This window comes from Canis aureus, chromosome 3, assembly GCF_053574225.1.
Source record: "Canis aureus isolate CA01 chromosome 3, VMU_Caureus_v.1.0, whole genome shotgun sequence".
NCBI lineage: Eukaryota > Metazoa > Chordata > Mammalia > Carnivora > Canidae > Canis > Canis aureus.
In genome coordinates this window covers 62,805,372-62,819,817 of record NC_135613.1, presented here as the reverse complement: position 1 = coordinate 62,819,817, position 14,446 = coordinate 62,805,372, and the positions used below count along the sequence as shown (strand labels likewise).

At 38.8% G+C, this 14,446-nt stretch overlaps 1 protein-coding gene across 14 annotated transcripts in view; it reads right to left on the bottom strand.

Annotated features, from left to right (window-relative positions):
- GRIA4 (glutamate ionotropic receptor AMPA type subunit 4) overlaps positions 1 to 14,446 on the bottom strand; it is a 374,556-nt gene that overhangs the window by 113,817 nt on the left and 246,293 nt on the right. The window lies entirely within an intron of this gene.

Sequence of the window (14,446 nt, the reverse complement as noted above, 5' to 3'; positions counted from 1 at the left end):
TGACTTAAAAAAACAATGCAACAGTATGTATTAACAACCCATTATTGTGAATGGAGGAGCCATTATTATTTGTTTCCCCAATCCCCACTGCCTTTCTGGGAGAGAAGGTGTTATTTAAAGATTTGTCTCTTAGCAGGGGGATGATGTGGACTGCGGGTGAATTGAACGGCTAGTAGGTGAAGCACCAGACATTCAAACTCATAATCCAGTAGAGCAGAATGACATTTAAGTAATCACATGCATTTATATTCCCCAAATGAATGAGAACATATAATGTTTGTCCTTCTCCGACTGACTTACTTCACTCAGCATAATACCCTCCAGTTCCATCCACGTTGAAGCAAATGGTGGGTATTTGTCATTTCTAATAGCTGAGTAATATTCCATTGTATACATAAACCACATCTTCTTTATCCATTCATCTTTCGTAGACAGAACGTAAAGACTGCTAACTCTGGGAAACGAACTAGGGGTGGTAGAAGGGGAGGAGGGCGGGGGGTGGGAGTGAATGGGTGACGGGCACTGGGTGTTATTCTGTATGTTAGTAAATTGAACACCAATAAAAAAAAAAAAAAAAAAAAAGTAATCACATGCAACTTAGTTTCGAGCACTATAATGGTAGCTGTACTCTGGTTCCAGCATTGGCCCAATGAAACGTTTGGTTAAATTTGCCTGGCTGGGACATGGAAAAGAGGAGCAGCAACTTGCAGATGAGAAGACTTATCCAAGCTTGCTGAAAAAGGAGGAGTGTTCATTAGCTGGAGACAGCCTTCCAGGGAATGGGGTGGTCTGCGCCCTGTCATTGGTCCAGATCTCTCTGCATCAACCAGCACGGGACAGGAGGGGAGTCAGAGATTGTAGTGACTGCTTTAAGGAAGCTGGGGGCACTCTTAGGGACACAGCACCAGCAGTGTTTCTTCATGCCAACACTGTTTTGAAATCTTGCTTTTTGGTTTTCAATTGGAGTGTAAGAAAAAAGGAAGCATCTTTGAAACTATGAATCACCAATAAATAAGAACTGGTTAGAATCAAAGCCTGGTAGGCAGTCATTTTTTTTTCTCCTTGGGCAGAGCACAAAAAATATGCCAGTCCTCTTTAAGAACTCATTGTATGGCAGCTGACTGTGGTTTCTTCCTCCCTTGGTTCCTGAAGTTAAGAGTATAGAAGCCGGTGGATTAAAAGTGAAGACTTAGAATGAATACACAACACTTGCAGGATAAGAGGGCATTTATTCGGGTGTTTGATAGGTATGAATCTCTCAGATTCAACGATTTTCATTTTCAGGTATATTTTCTACAAGTCAGAGTTTCAAATATTATGGAATACTCGGTTAATATTAACAGATGGAACTGATGATGTGATCATATTTGAAATATGAATTACCTAATATCCTGCCAAATGAAATACTGTGGCAATCAGGATTCATTTTTAACTAAAAGAAAAAAAAATTCCCCAAAGAGGAAGAAAAAGGGCATTTAATTACTCTAAAATTATTCTGATCCAACTATTGCTCCATTTTGTAAGGCATGACTGTGACTTGTCTTTTGAACTTACCTGGATTCTCCTCAGGCCCCATTCCAAGTCCAGTACTCTTTCCCTTGTTTTCGTATGTACCAGGATGCTCTGAGTGCTATCTTAATGTACATGTCCATGCCTCATTTATTCTGTTACTGGGACTTGGTCTCTGATAGGAAGCAAGGCAATGTCCCCTTTATTCATTTTTGACACCTATGAACATGCTCTTTTAGAAAATACCAATTGACGTCTTACTTTTCCTCTTTCTCCTTTTATTTATTGTCATACCAAAATAATTCAAAGACATTTCATCTGATTTTTTTGCATGCTGTAAAAAAATGATAAATACTGGCCGTGCACATTGAAGTAGGCGCCCTGCTCCCTGGGGTCAATTCACAGCTTGGTATGATTCTTTATATATTGCCTTTTAATTTATTTTTTTATTCTTCGCATCGTGTGGCTATCAGGCTTCATGTCACTACTAGCCACCCAGGTTGTCACTTTCCTGACTACAGGACTTGTACAGAATGTACAGCCATAAACCTTCAATGAAATTCATATATGTCCCCAGTTGCATAAGAGATATTTCAAGATTCACACTAATAAACCAAAACTATAATTCAAATTCAACATTTTGTTATCCGATTTGTCAGATTTACAAATGACAGTAGGATTGAAATAAGACAAAACCCTAGGACACAATCTTTGCTAAATGGCAAAGAAAGTTGGCTGCCTAAAAGAAACCATTAATCATAGTCAGAAATAAATGGCATCTTTTCAATGCAGTGCAAAGGACATGCAGTTATAGGTTGGAAGCTTGAATTCTTTTATAAGCTATGTTTGATTTTCATATGCTCTCTTATTCATTGCTACTCAAATGTGTGTGTCTTATTTATTTGCCAAGATAGTTGGGAATATATTGTGACTTGGAGAAAATACTGCTGTTGAATCTATGATTATGCAACTTAGCTGTTACATAAACTAGAAAATCACAAGTCCTGTCATACTAATTCTACATCCAGCTATGATTTGTATCTCCTAGTTATTAGAGAATCTGTAATGTGATATTGTTGGCCATGAATACTGCAGTGTTACGTGAACATCATAAAACTAATGGAGACTTTACTACTGTTAAAGGATCTTTTAAGTCTTGCTTTGAATTTAAGAAGCTGCCTAACATTTTAATTCAATATAATTTACTGAAAACTTGTCATCCAAGACTCTTTAAGGTTTGCCAAGATAAAGACATGATTCTTGTCTCTATAAGGAATTAACTATGTAGTCACTTACTAAGTAACTAAGCATTACCCAAATTACCCATTACTATATAAACAACCAAAATAATTCTTTTAGAATAGTGGTGAAAGTGTACCAAGAACAAAATCACATTACTGTATTATGGTAAATAATTAAAGACTTTGATAGTTATTAAATAACACTATCAGTTGCACATACAAGTATTTTTTAAATGTTATTATGCCATGTAATGATATTATCAATTATGCTGATAATTGATCATAGTGATGTGAGCAGTACTGAACTATTGCATCTGCACATAGCAACGATTTTTATACCATCCATGGAGAATGACCTATTTTGGATGAGTAGTACCATCCAGAGATGAGGCTGCTAGCAACACAAGCTGGGTTTTATTTATTTGATGTTCTCCCTTTCAAGAGTTATTTGATTCAACTATCTGTACACAGAGGAGCAGGAGGAGAATCAGGAGGAATTTATGTCAGGGTGGATATAATTTCAAATGGAAGAGAGCTATCCGTAAGCTGTAAAAAAATAAAACTTCACTTAGATAAAGACAGAGAAGTGCCTATAGTGCTTTTTAATTAGAAGTTCACTGGTGCATGAACAGGAGTTGCAACCATGGAATGCTGGGTACAGAAGTCATATTTCTGACGGCTCAGAAATTGAGAAGACAATGAGAAGAGGTGATAACATGGGCATGATCAGGGAGTATCATCAGGATCACGAAGTAATGAGATGAAGGTGTGCCATTATGATGACGATGGGATGGAGACATTCCTCAGTCGTGGGAACCAGTATGTTGGGCATGGGACGGAGAAACATCAAGGTCATGGTCGTGGGAACCCAAGGAGAGAACTGGGTCTGTTCCATGATGGGGTGTTGATGAGCTTCAAAAGGAGAAGCAGCACAAGGACACAGCATTTGCTTGTGTTTATTCCAAATACAAACCCTCCCTTCAGACTCGTGAACTGTTATGCAGGTACCTACCACTACACTATTGGTTTCTCCAGGCTGGGCACAGCTTCCTGCATCCCCAGCTAGTGTATCTGAAGATAAAGGTGTGTATGTCTGGAAGGATGCTTCGTGCTGCGTATTAACCTCAGTCTTAGGGCAGAACAAGATTCTGTAATCCTCACTGCATTGAATGCCACCATGCTAGAACTGCAGAACAGATTTAGCAACCATTTAGTTTGGACTCTTTCCAAAGCAGCTTAGCACCAAAATAACGTGTTCAAAGGCTACTGTCTGGACTCCAAGGTCTCAGCGCACAGAGGAGTAACCAACATTGTAGCTCAGGCAAAATTATCAGCAGCTGTGACTACAGCATTTATTTTATGCCACAGTTCAAGAAGGGCATAGAGAAAATAAACAAAGATCTTCTAACTTCTACAGTTTGAGGCCACACATGCAAACCTGATATAAGATGCGATGTCTTGAGTTTTCCCTTGTCTTCAATCAAGAGTAAAAATAGGAAATCCATCTATAAGGATGGTCATTCTGGGACCTAGATTTTCCCTAAAGCCTCTTTCATTTTCCAACAAGAACATTTATTGTTTCTGAAACCAACACTTCAGTGTGCATGTTTAATTCAGATGCTATCTTACAGGTAAATTTGGTAATCTAAATCTCTAGAGTTTCTGTGAGTTGCCACTGAACCTAACCCTCAATACAGGCATATGGCAAATGTTTTCAACCATTGGCCACAGGTTCAAGGCACTGAACACTTCCCTCCAGGCATGCCCTAACACTGTTTTTTTCTTAATTCTCTTGGGCTTTTCTAGAACCAGGCCACTGGAGAATTCTATTTCAGTACAAAGAATGGCTGAACCTATTCATTTATATAATCACTTGTTTACATACGAGACTGATTTTTATAGTCAGAAACTCTATGGCACTTCCTTGCAGTGTCCTGTATTTTCTTATTCGTCTCTGATGCATACCCAAATCATATTTGTCTCCTCTCTCTCTTTCTAGTATCATTTCAGACCATTAATATCTTTGTTTTCTACCCTCCAGCAGCAACATGCATCTCTACCTCAGTGCCTTTGCACAATGCTACCATTCCTTCAAAAAAAAAATGCTTCCTTCTACTTTTGCCTTCTTTTATCTTTTGGAACCCATTGCAAGCATTACTTATCCCCTGACTAGCTCACTTTCCCCTCTTAGTTCTTCAAGCTCTTATACTTTTCTGTACATTTCCTTCAGAGATTTTTGTCTGATATACAGAGATTTTGTCTATATATACTAACTATATAGATGAATGACGATCTGATTAGCGTCTTTGCCTTCCACTATGCTGTAGGCTCCATGAAGACAGGGACTACTTCTGGGGGACCTGGGTGGCTCAGTGGTTGAACATCTGCCTTTGGCTCAGGTTGTGATCCCGAAGTTGTGGGATTGAGTCTCACATCGGACTCCCTGCAGGGAGCCTCCTTCTTCCTCTGCCCATGTCTCCACCTCTCTCTCTGTGTCTCTCATGAATTCCAATAAATAAATAAATAAAAATCCACTCTCACCACTGCTGTTCAACATAGTACTGGAAGTCCTAGCCTCAGCAATCAGACAACAAAAAGACATTAAAGGCATTCAAATTGGCAAAGAAGAAGTCAAACTCTCCCTCTTCGCCGATGACATGATACTCTACATAGAAAACCCAAAAGTCTCCACCCCAAGATTGCTAGAACTCATACAGCAATTCGGTAGCGTGGCAGGATACAAAATCAATGCCCAGAAGTCAGTGGCATTTCTATACACTAACAATGAGACTGAAGAAAGAGAAATTAAGGAGTCAATCCCATTTACAATTGCACCCAAAAGCATAAGATACCTAGGAATAAACCTAACCAAAGATGTAAAGGATCTATACCCTCAAAACTATAGAACACTTCTGAAAGAAATTGAGGAGGACACAAAGAGATGGAAAAATATTCCATGCTCATGGATTGGCAGAATTAATATTGTGAAAATGTCGATGTTACCCAGGGCAATTTACACGTTTAATGCAATCCCTATCAAAATACCATGGACTTTCTTCAGAGAGTTAGAACAAATTATTTTAAGATTTGTGTGGAATCAGAAAAGACCCCAAATAGCCAGGGGAATTTTAAAAAAGAAAACCATATCTGGGGGCATCACAATGCCAGATTTCAGGTTGTACTACAAAGCTGTGGTCATCAAGACAGTGTGGTACTGGCACAAAAACAGACACATAGATCAGTGGAACAGAATAGAGAATCCAGAAGTGGACCCTGAACTTTATGGGCAACTAATATTCGATAAAGGAGGAAAGACTATCCATTGGAAGAAAGACAGTCTCTTCAATAAATGGTGCTGGGAAAATTGGACATCCACATGCAGAAGAATGAAACTAGACCACTCTCTTTCACCATACACGAAGATAAACTCAAAATGGATGAAAGATCTAAATGTGAGACAAGATTCCATCAAAATCCTAGAGAAGAACACAGGCAACACCCTTTTTGAACTCGGCCATAGTAACATCTTGCAAGATACATCCACGAAGGCAAAAGAAACAAAAGCAAAAATGAACTATTGGGACTTCATCAAGATAAGAAGCTTTTGCACAGCAAAGGATACAGTCAACAAAACTCAAAGACAACCTACAGAATGGGAGAAGATATTTGCAAATGACATATCAGATAAAGGGCTAGTTTCCAAGATCTATAAAGAACTTATTAAACTCAACAGCAAAGAAACAAACAATCCAATCATGAAATGGGCAAAAGACATGAACAGAAATCTCACAGAGGAAGACATAGACATGGCCAACATGCACATGAGAAAATGTTCTGCATCACTTGCCATCAGGGAAATACAAATCAAAACTACAATGAGATACCACCTCACACCAGTGAGAATGGGGAAAATTAACAAGGCAGGAAACAACAAATGTTGGAGAGGATGCGGAGAAAAGGGAACCCTCTTACACTGTTGGTGGGAATGTGAACTGGTGCAGCCACTCTGGAAAACTGTGTGGAGGTTCCTCAAACAGTTAAAAATAGACCTGCCCTACGACCCAGCAATTGCACTGTTGGGGATTTACCCCAAAGATACAAATGCAATGAAACGCCGGGACACCTGCACCCCGATGTTTATAGCAGCAATGGCCACAATAGTGAAACTGTGGAAGGAGCCTCGGTGTCCAACGAAAGATGAATGGATAAAGAAGATGTGGTTTATGTATACAATGGAATATTACTCAGCTATTAGAAATGACAAATACCCACCATTTGCTTCAACGTGGATGGAACTGGAGGGTATTATGCTGAGTGAAGTAAGTCAGTCGGAGAAGGACAAACATTATATGTTCTCATTCATTTGGGGAATATACATAATAGTGAAAGGGAAAATAAGGGAAGGGAGAAGAAATGTGTGGGAAATATCAGAAAGGGAGACAGAACGTAAAGACTGCTAACTCTGGGAAACGAACTTGGGGTGGTAGAAGGGGAGGAGGGCGGGGGGTGCGAGTGAATGGGTGACGGGCACTGGGTGTTATTCTGTATTTTAGTAAATTGAACACCAATAAAAAATAAATAAAAAAAAAATTAAAAAAAAATAAATAAATAAAAGACAGGGACTACTTCTGTGCACAGGCCTTCTTTGTCCACTGAGTGCTCAGTAGATGCTCGGCAGAGTTATCGGAATGCATGAATGAACTAGTGGCGATTTCACAGAGAGGAGGCTAATGTTAAAGGGCTCAGTGATAAGAAGCAGCACAGCAGGTCACATTGAGGAACCTCAAATACTTCAGTTTATCTCATGTGTTTGGAAGAACAAAGAGGGTATGGGCAGATTTGGTGTGGACTGCGGGAAGGCTGCTAAGCAGGCAAAGGTCGTGTCATGAGGGCTTTATCCATCACATCACAGAATTTGGTCTTTATTCCTCAAGGATATTCCTCAAGGACTTCAGGAAGAGAATGACAAATGTGCTGTCGAGTGATCATTCAGCTGAGGTGTGGGAATTAGAGGGTTCATAAGTAACAAGAAATGGGACACCGATTCAGAGGCTATATGGATGTAATCCAAGTGAGATGACAGAGAAGGAGAGTGGATTCTAGATGAAGGGGGAAGGATAACTCAACTTGGCCACTGATGAAACACAAGCAATACGGATGAGGAGGATTTGGGCATAACATCAATCTGTTCTATTGGTGGTCATTTTACTCCTGTTTCCAGAAGGCAGTTAGGTCTTTTTTGATGCCCCACATATTTTTCTATGTGGATTTCAGATGTTGGGTGACTTATGGTGACAAGGCCTGGCAGCCACCTGCTTTCTCACCCAAACCAATGCTAGATTGTCACAGGTTTGAGAGACTCAATTTTCTCTCTTGCTACAGGCATCCATTTTTCTAGAGACCACCTTTGTAGATTTTGAATAAACACTAAGAATAAACTGGATATCTTCCCAAGTTCACCTCCAGAGTTTATCTCCCTAGCACTGTGAGCATTTGTGAGTATCTTTTCATAGTGGATTATAATCTCTTTTCATGCAAGAAAGGCATTCTTGAAAATTTTGCATGATTTTTAACTCGAATAACTAAAGATTAGTTTCCTACTTAGAATAAATGTCAGGCATTATTTCTATACAGTTATTATTTTGCTCCTAAATCAAGATTTTGTATCAATTTTAAATATCACAATATATAAAATTCACAGTTCTGATAATATCTATTTCTTTTCTATCACAGTATAAGAAGTTCACAATTTGGACTTGCACTAAATGCAACCATGTATCTTAAAAAAAAAAAAAAACCACATTTATCTACCCATTTTAGAGGAAGAGAGAGGGATGAGGGGCGGGGGAAAGGGAGAGGGAGACAAAGAGAATCCCAAGCAGACTGCTAAGTGTGGAACTGGATGTAAGACCTCGAGATCATGACCTGAGCCAAAATCAAGAGTCAGACACTCAACTGACTGGTCCAACCAGGTGCTCCAATCATTGTCTTTATACAGAGATTAAAATATAAACTTGTGAATTAATAAGCAGCCAAATAATGTTTGTCTCATATTAAGCATTTAAAGTACTTAAGACCTAATTTTGCATGTGAAGATTATTCAGTATGGCAACACTCTGGGAAAGAAAAGTGTTGAGTTGAGAGGAGGGATAGAGCCCCTTGTAGAGAGGCCTTCTCTGTGGAGAGAATGATAGGTGACAATGGGGAAGGTCTGAAAATAGAGACAGTGATGAGGATAGGAGACAAAAGCAAAGCGGCAGAAAGTTTGAAGAATGCTTTATAGATTACCAATAGTTAGGAGACTGGTTTGCTGGAGTAGTGGATTCATAAACATACTAGGCTTTATTATCATTTGACAATACAGTTGGACCTCAGGAGATCTCTGTGAAGGAGGTGTGATTATCCCCATCCTGTAGGTGAAGGAACGGAGATAAAGGTGGGCTATGTGATGCACGTTAAATCATCACCCTAACAAGTGGCAGAGCTGTGATGTGAACTCAGATCCTCCATTCTCAAGTGGAGGGGCTCTGGCACCCTGTGTTAGCGGACAGGGAGAGCTGGAGATGAGACTGGAAAGGAAGGTTGAGGCTGTGTTGACCTAGAGAACTCTCCCCAAGGTGGGTCTGAATTAAAAACTGAAAGTTAAATTTTACTTCACTGGTCACAGGGCACCACTGGAGGCTTTGGATCAGAGAAAAGATAATTATAAACTTGCTTTCTTACACTTTTGTAATGATGGACTCAAAGAAGGAAGAAAGGGAATCCAAATTGGAGGCTACTAAAATGAATCTAGGTGTAATGCAGTGAATCCTCCAATCCACAGTAGTTCTCAAACAAATGGGAAGAAAAGGACAAAGTCAATTGCTTGCCTTTCTCTAAATTCACTAATTTCCCCCTCATTTTGTACTCAACCATTGAAGAACCAGGAGATTTTTCATTTTATCAGGTTGGAGCCATACAAGACTACCATTTTTGTTAGTCTAAAATATTCAAATTTCAGCAATGTTATTTCAGTGTAGAAATGGCTTCTGAATTGATGATAAATAATATTCAGTGTAATTAGGGAGGCCTGAAAACTACTTAATTTATGCATTTAGATGCTAAAATGATGTGGCAGGTAAATGTAAGAACTCCCAAACCAGGGCGCAGGGAGGTCATGAGTTGTAGGAGACAAGAGCTTTGCACATCTCAGTACCCCTTAGGGCATTCACAGAAATTGTTCTATACTTTTCATTACCAATCTTTATAGCAACCATCTTGAGTCATTAACAAAGGCTGAAATAAGCCTCAAAAAATTCAGAATTAAAGGAAGTTTGAAATCCATTTTAGAAAGAACTCTATTCTAAATGCTAAAAACAGAAAAACTTTTGGTTTATAAAAACAAATCCTCAGGTAAGCCTGAAAATCTGGTTCATTGGTTAAGGATAGCCAATGCTCCACATAGAATTCTGGTTCTTAAAAGACCAATTAATTTATTCTACCCTATGTTGAAGTCTGAGTCCAATACATCTCATTAATTAATCATGAAGGCAATCACTAGCAACAAAACACATAGAAGTGTTACACAACATATTAAATATCAGTTTGTTATAGTCACATGCCAGACTGTGTACTGTAAATAATATTAATTTGGATCTGGCTTTTATACACAAAGCCAAAACCATTCATTTTGGTTGTTTCGAAAGTGATATTTTAAAATGTTACTTTTGTCTTTTCTTTAGAAAAGAAATAGCAGTACATAATTTTCTTTAGATGATTCTGGTGAAAGGATTTGCATACAATTATTGAGATAATTTCTGCTCCTAGCGGGAACAAACCCAGGATGAAGTAAGTATTCACCATATGATTAGCCTAATTTTTATATCCCACTGAGGCTTGCTCAATTCCAAGAAGTAATTGTAAACTCATGTCAGTGACTGAGAGTGAATGCATTTGATTACTCACTATTAAATTTCTTTAGTGGGGAAATGACACTGAGGTGATCATCTAAAGAAAGAGTGATTTCTTGAATAGCATGCCAAGTGACAAATGATGGATTCAGTGGTCGACTCAGTCACTTTCAACTATATGGTTCTGAGGCAGGGTATCTAACTCCTTAATCATCCACTTTTGACTTCTATGCAATGGAGATGATTAATGTGGGATTTTATTACATATAGTATACTTCTCCATAGCTGTTAAGAAAAACCACCTTCATTCCCCATGGTGGACTGAATGTCCATTTGAGGGATGTACTTTGTGAATTCTTGGTAAGCAAGGGAATTCTTCCCTATAGCTCTGGGAGACTCCTAATGCATAACTCAACATCCCATACCCTCTCAAAAATGAAAACAAAAATTTAACCCTTACTCTTAAATTATGTATTTGGTTATTAGCCAAGAACTCGGGTTAGTCAGAAACCCAGAAGATACTCTCAAACTTGTCACTTTTCTCTACCCTCATCTCAAGTCAATCCTGTTATTCCTCCCCAAATACAGTATTTAAGATCTTCCATAAACAAGTCCCTACTTATTCTTTCATTTTCATTCAATGAATATTTATTGAGTGTCTACCGTATGCCAGACCATTGTTCCAGGGTCTGCAGATACGAAATAACAAACACAGTAAAATGTGCCTACCTGTATGAAGCTCATGCTCCAGGGCTGAGGTAGACAATAAACAAACGCACAAGTACATTTAGAGCATAATGACAAGAGGTGGTGACTTCTATAAAGAAAAATGAAGGAAGAACAAGACAGAAGTGATGGTGGGAGTGGCACTTATTTTTCCACACCACTCTCTCACTGTCTCTCTGAGCTACACATTGCTCAAGTCACACTAAATATTGGCAGTTTGCCCAATAAACCAGATTCTTTCTCTCTTGCTTGATGTGCTCCAAAGGCTATCTCTGGAGCTGAGAAAGTCTATATTCTTCATACTTGCTTGCTTTTTTTTTATTGTTTTATTTTTTTAATGAAATCACTGCTTACAAAAACCTGCAAGAGCCCTCACACCCATCCCCTTCATGGATCAGCCTCTGCCCATCTCCCAGGAACTGAAACAACTCAATGAATGCCATGAGGGGAAAGACCCCGGGCTCTGACCCAAGCCTTCACAGGGTGACAGTTCTATCTCCCATGATCCTTCCTGTCAGGCTGGAGGTGGCATGGTCCCTGCCGCTGTGGCTCTCAGGTCACCACCTGGATCAGAGTGAAATGATCTGAATGCCTTGCCCTAGAGACTCCTCCATCCCCCAGTAGTCTCTCTCTTTCCTCCCTCCACCCCCCATCCTAATTCTTGCAACCTCTAATTGAAACCTCAGCTTTAGCCTTAGGTCATTTTAGAAGACTTATCTTATTGGGACAACATCAAAATAAAAATCTCTGTACGGTGAAGGAAATTAATTAATAAAACTAAAAGGCAATCTACCAAGTTGGAGAAAATACTTGCAAATGACATATCTGATAAAGGGTTATTATCCAAAATATATAAAGAACGTATACAACTCAACATCCCAAAAATAATGCAAGTAAAATAGGCAGAAGATATGAACAGAGAGTCCTCCAAATAAGACAACCAGATGGCCAACTGACATGAAAAGATACTCAACATCACTCATTATCAGGGAAATGCAAATCAAACATACAATGAGATACCACCTCACACCTGTCAGAATGGCTAAAATTGAAAACACAAAAAACAATAGGCATTGGTGGGGATGTGGAGAAAGGGGAGCCCTTTAACGCAATTGGTGGGAATGCAAACTGGTGTAGCTACCCTGGAGAACAGTATGGAGGTTCCTCAAAAATAGAACTATCCATGATTACAATCCAGTAATCATGATACTGGATATTTATCCCCAAAATACAAAACACTCACTCAAAGGGATACAAACACCCTTATGTTTATAGCAGCATTATTTATAATAGCTAAATTATAGAAGCAGCCCAAATGTCCATCAATTGATGAATGGATAAAGAATATGTATATACATACAATGGAATATTATTCATCCATAAAAAAGAATGAAATCTTGCCATTTGCAACAACATGGATGGAGGTAGACAGTCTTGTGCTATGCGAAATAAGTCAGTCAAAGACAAATACCATATGGTTTCACTCATATGTGGAATTAAAGGAACAAAACAAATGACTATTGGGGGAAAAACGAGAGAGAGGCAAACCAAGAAACAGATTCTTAACTACAGAGAATGCACCACTGGTCACCAGTAGGGGGGTTGGGGAGAGGCGATGGGTGAGATAGGTGATTGAGATGAAGGAGTGATGTGCGGGTGGGTGATGTATGGAAGTGGATCACTATATTGTACACTTGAAACTAATATTAAACTGTATGTTAACTGTGCTGGAGTTAAAATAAAAGAAAAATAAAAGGAGACTTCTCTGACCTTTCATAATGAGTTGTTGTCTTTTTTTCTCTGAACTTCCCTAGTTGTCTGTTTGTACAGTAATTACAGCTCATACCTCACTGAATTAATAAATTATTGCTCAAGTAAGCATTCTATGCATTTTTGAAAGTACTAAGTATACAGTGAAGCACAGCTGCTGATCTGAAGGATGTTGGATTTTAATAACTGTAATTGTTAATTTATCTGTCTAGTTCTTTAAGTGTGACATGAATTCTTATTCACTTGTTTCCCTAGTTTTTTTTTTTTTTCAAAGGAAAGAATCTAAGACAGATTGAATTGAATGGCAAGGGTAAAAATCCTGTCTGTTTTATATCACATCCCTCCCCCATTTGATCAAATGTAATAATAATAAAGAAAATAAAAATACCTAAAAGCTATTAAAGCCATACCTAACCCAGAGCAGATACCATATTAAGGGGTTTATGGGCATGGTGTTAGTTTTATTATCTTTATTTTATATAAAGCAAACTGGATGATAGAGAAGTTTAATTCTTGGCTAAGATTATATAGCTATTAATTGGTAGAGGCTCGTTCTGTCTGATATTAAAATTTGTCTTTTATTCTCCTCTATGATACTGTCTATATAACAGTGAACACTTCATTCCATTCTGTTTGGGTTAATTTTATTCCCCTATTAAGGATTCATTTTCTTTTCTTTTCTTTTTTCTTTTTGGATTTCATTTATTTATTCATGAGACACACACACACACACAGAGGCAGAGACACTGGCAGAGGGAGAAGCAGGGTCCCTGCAGGGAGCCTTATGTGGGACTCGATCTCAGGACCCCAGGATCATGCCCTGAGCCGAATGAAGGCAGATGCTCAGCCACTGAGCCCCCCAGAGTCCCAGGATTCATTTTCGACCAAGAAGTATCCCTGACTGCAAAGCATTTCAGATATCAGGGGTATCTCCACGGAGCTCTGTATGGCTTCTGCTGTTCATGATGGAGATGTGCTTTGACTCTGGGTTCAGAGAAGTAACGTGCCTGCCCCTCGCCACCCTGCCCCAGCAGTCTCTGGTATACTGGTCCAAAAGTTACAACAATGGAAAAGATTACAATAATGAATGTTGATTCCTTCACAACAGTTTATGAATCCTGTCCTGTGGATACATTTGGTTACTGACATCGCCCTGGCACTGTCATAAAACCCTATAGGGCCATTTCACAAATTATATTTGAAATTACAGTACTGGAATGGTTAATGTAGGGAATTTTTCTAAGTAGGTAGTACAACAGTAAAACCAAAAAGCACTAGCATTTTTAATTAGAATAAAGTAGCCTGAAAATT